The sequence below is a fragment of the Terrapene carolina genome, unplaced genomic scaffold (genome assembly GCF_002925995.2).
Source record: "Terrapene carolina triunguis isolate 2854851 unplaced genomic scaffold, T_m_triunguis-2.0 Scaffold629, whole genome shotgun sequence".
NCBI lineage: Eukaryota > Metazoa > Chordata > Testudines > Emydidae > Terrapene > Terrapene triunguis.
The window spans coordinates 18,640,697-18,650,330 of record NW_020664980.1 but is presented as its reverse complement, the minus strand read 5'-3'; positions in this window follow the sequence as shown (position 1 = coordinate 18,650,330).

Below are 9,634 nucleotides of genomic sequence, written 5' to 3'. Positions count from 1 at the left end.
TGGGCCTGACAGTTCAGAGCCCGGCACCTTGAGGTTTGGCAGTTCAGAGCCCCGGCACGTCTGGGCCTGACAGTTCAGAGTCCGGCACCTTGAGCTTTGGCAGTTCAGAGCCCCGGCACGTCTGGGCTTGCTGCATCAATTGTGAAAGTTACAAATTAAGCCCTGCCCTCACCCTGAAAAATGTCTGCCTCATTTCTGAGCGGAATTTGTCCGGCTTCCGCTTCCAGCCACTGGTTCTTGTTCCGCCTTTTCCCACTCAATTAAGGAGCCCTTCAGTGCCCAGTATTTTCTCCCCAGGAAGGTCCTTGTACACGGTAATCAAGTCACCTCTCCAGCTGATAAACTAACCAGCCGGAGCTGTGTACATCACTCACCGTCCAGCATTTTCTCCAGTCCTTGAACAATTTTTGTGTCTCTTTTCTGCACCCTTTTAAAAATGTGGGGACCAGAGCTGGACACAGCGTTCCAGGATCCACCCCCACCTCCTCCCCACTACTCCCGTTTGTACAGCCCAGGGATGGATGCGATGCCATGTGAATAGAGGACAGGTCACAGGCATCCGTACCAACAGGGCCAGTGCCAACGGGGCTGGTACTGAATCCGTGCTGCTGGGCTGGCACTGTGAGCTGTGCTGCCAGGGCTGGTGCCAGGAGCCGTGCTGCCGATGCCAAGGCCCACAGCTGGGGCTGGTGCCAAGAGCTGCAGTCCTGGGCTCTGTGCTGCGTGGGGGGCTGGTGCAGCCGCTTTGCTCTGACCGTCAGTGTGATCCTTCCAGCCCGGACTCGGCGCTGCAATGCTCGGAGCCGACTGCACGCGTCTGGAGCCGAAACTTTCCAAAACACCATCTGCGGTTCCTCTGGACGACTGCCGGGCCTCTCCCTGCTGAGATCTGCCTCTGCTCAGGCTGCCTGGGACTATGAGCCACTACACTCCTGTCCCTGTGCACAAGCCGAGGGGAGGGACAGGGCCCCGGGGCTCTGTGGTTCACACGCTCAGCTTGGCCAACGGGCAGCCTGGACGGGACCTAGCTGCCTGCCCAGATGGTGCGGAGTCAGGCTGGACTCTCCAGGAACTGCCCAGGCGGGGCAGCCCCAAAGCCCTGCATGTGGCCAGAAGCTGAGAGGTCGGAAGGTGGCAAGGGGCTTTTGTCCTTGAGTCTCTCCCCAGCTGGCCCTGGGGAGGCAAAATCCATTGTTCCCAGGGTTGTGTTTTTTGCACACTTCTGCCCCCTAGTGGCTCGCACTGTGCTCTGCCTCGCACCAGCGCTGGAAGGGGAAGGGCTATTCGAATGAAGCTAGAAGTGTCAGAAATGCAAACCACAGGGCAAACGCCTGGCCAGCGGAGCTTGTGTTTGCTGGGTCCCAGGCCGGAGCCGGAGCTGGAGCCAAGCGATACCCTCGGCTTAGCTCCTGCCTAGCATTCTAAGGAAGAAAGAAATAACTCCTTATCCTTGAAAAAACAACGAGGAGCCTTGTGGCACCTTAGAGACTAACACATAAGCTTTCGTGGGCTAAAACCCACTTCATCAGATGCATGGAGTGGAAAATGCAGTAGGCAGACGGGGAACCACACCAGCTCCCTCCCCACGGGGTCAGCCCAGTGTTCCGTCTAGCTCAGCATCCCGTCGTCCCGCCGTGGCTGGGGCCAGGTGCTACAGGACAGGGCAATTATCCAGCGACCAACCCCCGTTGTCCACTCCCCGCTTCTGGCCATCATGACTTTTCAGGCCCAACTCATGATTCTTGAATGCTGGGTGTTGCCGGTCCTGATTTGCAGGTTTATGCCCCGTTGGCACATGATAGGCTGAAAACCACTAATGTATTACCCCCCCACCCCCACCCCCACCCCCATGGAGCTTTCTTCTGCTGCTATTTATATTTTAACAAAAGGAAACAAAAAGACCTCGAGCCTAATGCCCAGAGGAGGAGCAGTTTCCCATACATGCCATATGTGCCACGCAGCCCATGCCAACCATACAGCCCATATATTCTATAAGGCCATGCCAGCTATATATGCCCTACATGCCATATAGCCTATGAATGCCATACAGCCGATGCTGACCATAATGCCATGTGTGCCATATTGCCCATCCGTGCCATACTGCCCGTGCCAGCCATCCATGCCATACTGCCCGTGCCAGCCATCCATGCCATACTCATTTCTTGGCAGAGATAACATTTCAGAGCTCCCATGCTGCTCAGTTCTGTCATGTGCCCCCAGACTCATCTCCGACCCCCCAGCAGTGCTGGGCTCGTGCTGGGTAGCTCAGTAAAGACCCCTCGAACCGGCCTAACTAACAGTGCTTGTTAAAGGCGCTCCCGTCACTTCTCCCCATCTGTCCGCCTACCCCGTGCCCATCAGCGTGGCGTGGGAATGCCTCGCTTGAGGCTCGATTTCTCTCTCTTGCCCCACCTGGGAGCATGACTGGCTGGTGTTGTGCCGCTCCTGTCAGCGCTGCTGGCGTTACGGAGCGCAGGCCAGCGGAAGGCCAGGCGCTTGCGCTCTGCTCTGAGCAGCAGAGGTTGGTACTTTTCCTGACCTCCCAGGCCAGGAGTGCAGTCCAGACTCCAGGGCCGGCTTGCTCTGAGCTCCCCGCATGAGAACAGAGCGATCAGGGGATGGGGGAGCGGGCCCCGCCGGCACTGTGCTAGCCCAGGCACTGCGCCCTCCTGCTGGCGACACGGAGCGTGGCAGGAAGGTGGGTCAATCGCTACGCACTGAGCAGTGAGCCGGTGGCATTAATGCAGCCGGGCATTTGGCTCTTGTGAGGAAGCCAGGTGGGCAGATGTGCAGACAGTGGCTGGCGCAGATGTTCTGCATTAAGGAGCTCTTCCCCCCTCCCCCCTCCCAGCCTGGTTAGTATTAAAATTAAAAGCAGCGTTTCCAAATTGGTAGCTGTTCTCCAAGACCTTAATTAACGAATCTTTCTCCCCCCCTCTCCCGCCCCCCCCGGGCTGTAATCTAATAATCAAAAAACCCAAACCAAGCCCTTGTCTGAGGGATCGGGAGCGGCTCTTCCTGCTTAGGCTGGTAATTAAACACTTCAGTTGCAATTATTTTTGCAATTAGATAAGTCTCTAATTGTTATCATAGGTGGCAGGGTTGGGGGTTTTTTGTGCTTGTGCCAGTGAGCTATTCTCCCAGGGCTGGGATCAGCATGGCTGCTGCGGGTGTAACCCACGCACAGGGCCGGCTCCAGGCACCAGCGAAGGAAGCAGGTGCTTGGGGCGGCCAATGGAAAGGGGCGGCACGTCCGGGTCTTCGGCAGCAGGCGCAATTGAGCTGCCGCCGAAGTGCCGCCGATTGGCTTTTTCTTTTCTTTTTTTTTTGGTTCGCCGCTTGGGGCGGCAAAAAAGCTGGAGCCGGCCCTGCCCACGCACCTTCTGGGTGTGGTGTTGTCCCATCGAGTGGCACCCGGCCCACGTAGAGAGAGTTAAATGAGTCTGTTCTACAGCCTTAGTGCAGGAGCCTCAACCAGCTGTTAGCTAAGCTCCAGAGGTCCCAGGTTCGATCCCGCCCGCCAGCGACCTGGGTCTGTCGGTGTTACACGGGCATTTCTGGTTCCAGCCCTTGCTGCTTTGCCCAGAGAATGGAGATCCTCACAGACATTCGGGGGTCCATTGCACGGGGTCTGGGCTCCTCTGTGCAAGGCCCTTGGGGGTGCAGTACTGTCCTAGGGATCCCTGCAGGACCTCAGTTGCAACCTGGTGCTGTGCCCAGGGATGGGGGGATCCCAGAGGAAGAGTCTAGGGGAGTTTCAGTTCCTCTCTCTCCAGTTCAGTCCTGCTGCGCCGAGTGCCCCTGCAAGGCCTCCGTGCCTCAGCTCCCACCAAAGTGAGGCGGGACGTCCAACTGGCGTGTGCATAGGAGACTGGCAGCCACACGTGGCTCCAGCCCCCGGGGTGTAGAGGGCCAGAGCGGGGCTTTCACTACAGACAGCTCCCACTGGGCTGCCTGGCCTGGCCCTGTCTCCTCCCCCCATCCTCACACAGCCCGTCTCTCAGCCAGCCCCGAGCTGCCCTGCACCCCAGACACTACCTGGACAGCTTCGGCAGAGAACACCAAAAGAAAGCCCCAGCGTGGGCCCTGGCTCCCAGAGGCTTTTCCATCAGCCGAGCTCGAGCTGTGACCCAGGGACCCCAGCGGGAGCCTGCATACACCCCACACTTCTCTCCAGGCCGTTGGCCTGGAAGTCACCTAGGAACTGGATTCTTTCCTCTGCTCCAGGCGCCTACCCACTCCTGGTATCTTCCTCGCCCCACTGAGCTCCTGCTGGACCAGCTGGTCTTCAGCCCAGCCCCACGGGGTCAGTCACACTGTGACAAGTGGGTAAAAGGACCAAGAGGTCTGTGGTGTAACCACAGGTAACCCTGGCCCTTCCATCCCCCCGCCCCCACCCGCACCCCCATTGGCGGTCAGCTTCTTGCTTTTTTCCATCTAATTTGCACTGTGAGCTCCCTGGGGCATTTGTCTGCAAAGTGGCAGGGCCAGCTCTGGGCTCTGGGACAGATGAATGCTAGGAAGGAAACCATTCCATAAACAAAGCAAACGCTAAGGACAATTAGGGCTGCTCTGGCCTTTTCCTTCCCAACGTTTTTTTCCCCATGGAAAATTGGGGTTTTGACACAACAAAACTCTTCATAGCAAATGTTGGCTTTGCTGTAGTAACCACACAGTGCTGGGGCCGGCTCAGCTGGGGCTGAGCAGGGCTGATTGATGCCTGTGGACCGTATGCACCCTGGACTGCATCTTGTGTGCCATTTACCCCCGGGCAGCGTGCAAAATGCTCCCAGAGCAGAACAGGTGTGTCCTAGCCGTGCTTTGCCCAGTGCAAGCGACGCCGGGCGCCGAGCAGCCGTGCAGGAGAGCTACTTGGGCATTTGTTGATACAACGTTGCTTGGTCGGAAAGCGCTAATTTGTTGAAACCAAAACTGTTTGTGGGAAAGGGTCGTTCTGAAAAATTTGGGGGAAAGGAGTTTTGAAATGGCTGAAGTGAAAAAATTGGGGGTTTCTTTCTTTGCAAATAGCTTTGGGTTTAGAAATTGAAGTGACTGACGGTAAAACTAAAAAAAAAATAAATAAAACGAAACATTTCAAAAACGGCGAGACAAAATCTTTAGCTTGACCCGAACGGATTTTTTTTTCCGTTGACTGGTTCACAGAAATTTCCGAGCTTGTGATTCTTGGGTCCTGATTTAGGACTGGAATTTTTTTGGCAATCTCAGTCTCCCCCCCAGGACGTGTAAACCGTTCCCCACTCGGAGCGGGAACCCTTTGAAATCTGCCTGGCTAGGGCTGAATTCTGTGCTTGGCTGGTGGCTTGGGGGAGGAGTTTTCAGGGTCACTGGATCCTCACAGGGGGAGCTGGGGTGGAGCTGGTGCAGCCTGGGGCAGAAGAGAGGCCGCCTGAGGCCTGAAGCGGCTGTCCCCTGGCAGCAGGCAGGTGGCGCTCTCGCACCATCCTCTTGCTTCCCACTGTGCTCCCGAGCTCCCCGCATTTTGCAGGGACGAGGTGGGAGATGTTCTGGCTTTTACTGGACGGGGCGAGCTTGTCCGCAGGGCTGGGAAGAAGTTTTGCAGTGAGTTTCCTTCTCTCTTGGGGACTCCCTGAGGCGGGTGCTGTGGCATTACCCGTTACAGTCTGGCTGGGCCAGCCCTTTAAACCCCGCCCCCCACCTTTTGCAGCCCTCTGCCCCCTGCAAGACGTTTCGAGGTCTGCGTTGAGCTGGGAAAAGCGACGTCTCGGTATGAGGAGGAGGCGGAGGAGCCCAGCAGGGCCGGCACTTTCATTTAGGCACCAGGATTTGGGGGGGCGGCAATTTGGCGGCAGGGGATCCTTCCGCGCTCCAGGTCTTCGGCAGCAATTTTGCGGCGGGTCCTTCACTCACTCCAGGACCCGCCGCCGAAGTGCCCCGAAGACCGGGAGTGCAGAAGGACCTCCTTGCCGCAGAATTGCCGCCGACGACCGGGAGCGTGGAAGGACCCCCGCCTCGGGCGCCAAAAACCCTGGCGCCGCTCCTGGAGCCCAGACGTCCCATCGAGCAGAGCATTGCCTGGCATCATCGGCGGCTGGCGCCGGCACACGGTTGGCAGGGAGCCAGTGGGGGAAGGACACGAAACCAACCAGTTCTGACCCAGCCGTCAGTCACCGCCATTATTCCCTCTGGTTCCGCTTGGAAATGGCCATCAGGCCTCCGGGAGGGAAATAACGGCATGTCTGGGCCCTGGGGGAAGGGAGCAGATTTTGGTGGGTCACTGCGGAGGTGAGGGAGCTGTGCCATTGGCTCCGGCTGCCCGCAAGCCCCAGATCTGGCTGAGCTGGGCTGGGCGTGGCACCGGGGCGTGGGGACAATGGGGAGCGTACGCCAGGTTAGCACTCCCCCGTCCCCAGCGCCGCCAGGGGCTGACAGCCTCAGGGCTGGCTTCATGCTACCCAGTGATTCCCCACGTGCCCTGCTGGGGTTGCTTTCTAGCCCCTTTGCACCACTGGAGGGGCACCAAGGAGCAGCCCTGTGAAGCCCGCTGGAGCTGGGGCTGCTCAGTCTCCCTGAAAATCAGCCTCCCGGGGTCTCCAGCTGGGAATCCCCCAGACTGAGACGCTGCTTCTGGCCCTTTTGGCCTACGCTTTTCCCGAGCCCAAGGTGCTAATGCTGAGCCCAGGAGTCAGAGCCGGACGCTCTCCCTTTCTGCTCTGCAGCCGTCTCTCCTTCCGGCAGCGAGCGGCTGCTAGCGAGCTCTGCCTGGCGCGCGCTGGGGCCGGAGCGGACAGCAAGGTTTTAGGGGCTGCGCTTCTGAACAGCATTTCCCAGCTGTGCTGATACCAAGATGGGTCCGATCCCCGAACGCTCCAGGGGCCCTGGGAGTGAAATGGGGGAGTTGCTGCCGGGGTGGGAGGCAGGGAACGTCATGCTCACCCGGCCCAGCAGCTGGGCAAAGGACGAACGTGTGTGCTAGTGCGGTGAGATGCCTGGACCCCACAAGGCAGGAGCACCCTCAGTGCCACACACTGCGCTGCGCCCTGCCATTGGACCCGGCTTGGGCTGTGCCATCCCTGTTCTGCCACAGACTGGGTCAGGGGCCCACACGTCTCTGCAGGGGAGAGCAGCCCAGTGACTGGCAAATGCTCCGGGAGCACTGGTCTGACAAACAGCCTCCTCCCAGCCATTGGGCTCATCGCAAGAGACGCTGCGCCCGGAGCCCATTTCCCGGGCACCCACGGGGAGCATTTCAAGAAAGCAGGCAGGAAAGGCAAAGACCCAGGGTGGGAATGGCCAATGCTACAGCCAGGCAGGGGGCTGCACCATCCTCTCTTCTCTCTAACAACCCCACCTGCCTGCGGCTCGCCTGAGAGCTGGGGCCAGGAGCCCCCGCAGCCCCGCAGGGGAAGGATCGGACATCAGCACTCGCCGCAGGACAGGAGGGGTCAGCTTTATTCATTCCTAACCTGGTGCTGAGAGGTAGCGCCCAGGGGCTTCCCCTCACGCTGGCTCTGCAGCCTGAGGCTTGTTGCCATGCAGGCCCGGCCTTAGGGCAGATGCAGGGACTAACGCTGGCCCACAGGAAATGCCTGACACACACACACACACACACACACACACACACACACACACACACACACACACACACACACACACACACACACACACACACACAGTTTTCAGCCCCCTGGGGCTCACACAGGTAGGGCGCAAAGGGGGAGGCATTCTACCCTGTAGACCAAGCTGAGGCCCTGGCTCTTTGCTGGGTCCCCCAGCCAGCCCCCATCGGCTCAGCAGGGCCGGGCTTCGCGCGAGGAGCCCTTCAGGATGCACCTCACCCTGGGACCGAGCTGGAAAATCTCCTCAGCCGGGGAGGAGGGTTGGCACCGCCAGAGCGCGCCATGTAGACGCGGCGATGCCTCGGTACCACATGGTGCTGCCCGGACACCAGGCCTCAGGTTATCAGGAGCCATGAACAGCATCTCCCCAAACAGAGACAAGGGAAAACGGTGCCTGGGACCCTGAGATGGCCTCGTGATAAAACGCCACCTGCACTGGGCTGTGGGGACACAGGGGGCCCAGCCCCCAACACCCCATCCCGGTGGGTTGTACCCGCCCTGGCACAGCCCCAAGTGTCCGGCTCCTCCCTCTCTTCCGCACTGTGTATCCGGCTCACATCTCATTGGACTGACCCAACACGGTCCCTGCCCCCGCGCGCTCACAGGCTGACCTAGCCCCCTCTAGCCGGGAGAGGGGGTCGGGTGGGGAGAAGGAGAGGCAGAGAGCAAGGGGCAGGGGCGCCGTTCTGGGGAGAGGCTTGTTTCCCCAGATGTAAATAATTTAATTTGTCCCCACCCATATCGATATACTGACCTTTCCTGATCAGGCACATCAGAGTGACAGCTGTCAATCACTCCCCCGGCCCCCTTAGCCCAGCCCTTCCCCTCTTTCTAAGGAGGTGTAGCCGTGCCCCTTCACCACGCCCAGCACGGCTGGCAGTGCCCTGCCCCAGGCCTTCCCTCGTCCAGCCCCCAGAGCGGCGCGTCTGGGAGTCAAATGCAAGGCCGTCATTGCTGGGCCTGGCTCGGAGACCCAGCATGAGATGGGGGGCGGGAGGGTGGTGGCTAATCCAGTATCCTGCGGCGGCACAACAGCCAGGGCGGCTCCGCAGAGCGCCCGGCCTGGGAAGTGAGATTGCCGCACAGCTGCCCTGCTTCTGCACTCCAGGTCGGCTGGCAGGTCCCTGTGCACTGGCCACCTGGGGGGATTAGAGCCATAAACAACAAACAGCTGCTTTCTCCAGCACAGCGTGTACCCAGGGACAGCCCGGGGTCTAAACACCGGATGGACCTGGCCGAGCAAACAAAGCCAAGGAGAGCACGAGCCGACACCTCGGCCGTGTAGCCTGGGGCCTCTAGCTGCATCTGATAGAGCGGGACGCTGCGCTCCACTGACCCCTTGGGAAATAGCGGCTCCTCGCCAGGCACACGGCCCTGGTGTGGTGAACTGTCCCGTGTAACCTCCCCCCACTTCCCTGCCCTTTGAGCAGGCGCGGGCACTGACCCCTCCCGGCTCACGGGGCATGCAGCCTGGCCCCCTGGCTAGTTCTAGACTCAGGCCGGGGTGCGGAAAGGGAGCGGGAGAAGCCGGGCCTCCCCAGGACACAGTTACCACCAGCCCCCCTCACTCCATCCATCTCCAGACCTTCTGCTCTGGGATCCCCTTCCTGAGCCTCTCAGTCATGCCTCTGCCTTCTCCTCCGACCCACACTCCTGCTGTGGGTCGATCCTCGCTGGAGGCTGACCCGGCCCAGCCCCTTGGCTGGGTGTGTGAAGCCAGGACACCAGTGGGTTAGGCTGTGGGGAGACCTGGAATATGTGCAGTTGTGTAGAGTGCGTGGGAAAAAGGGACATTCGTATTAGACAAGGGGAATTAACAGAGACATCGGGAGACAGGGACAATGCGCTGGTGTGGGCAGGGAGAGCCCGTGCCGGCCCCCAGAGCCCACTCTGCTGGGGCACATGCAAAGGGGGTAGGGTCTCTCTTCCCCTCCTCTCTCGCCTCTCTGCCCCACACCTGGAGTGGGATCAAGAACCAGGGATCAGACGGATCCAGGCTGTGTGGGGAGGAGGCGGGCGTGAGCCCTTCCTTCTGC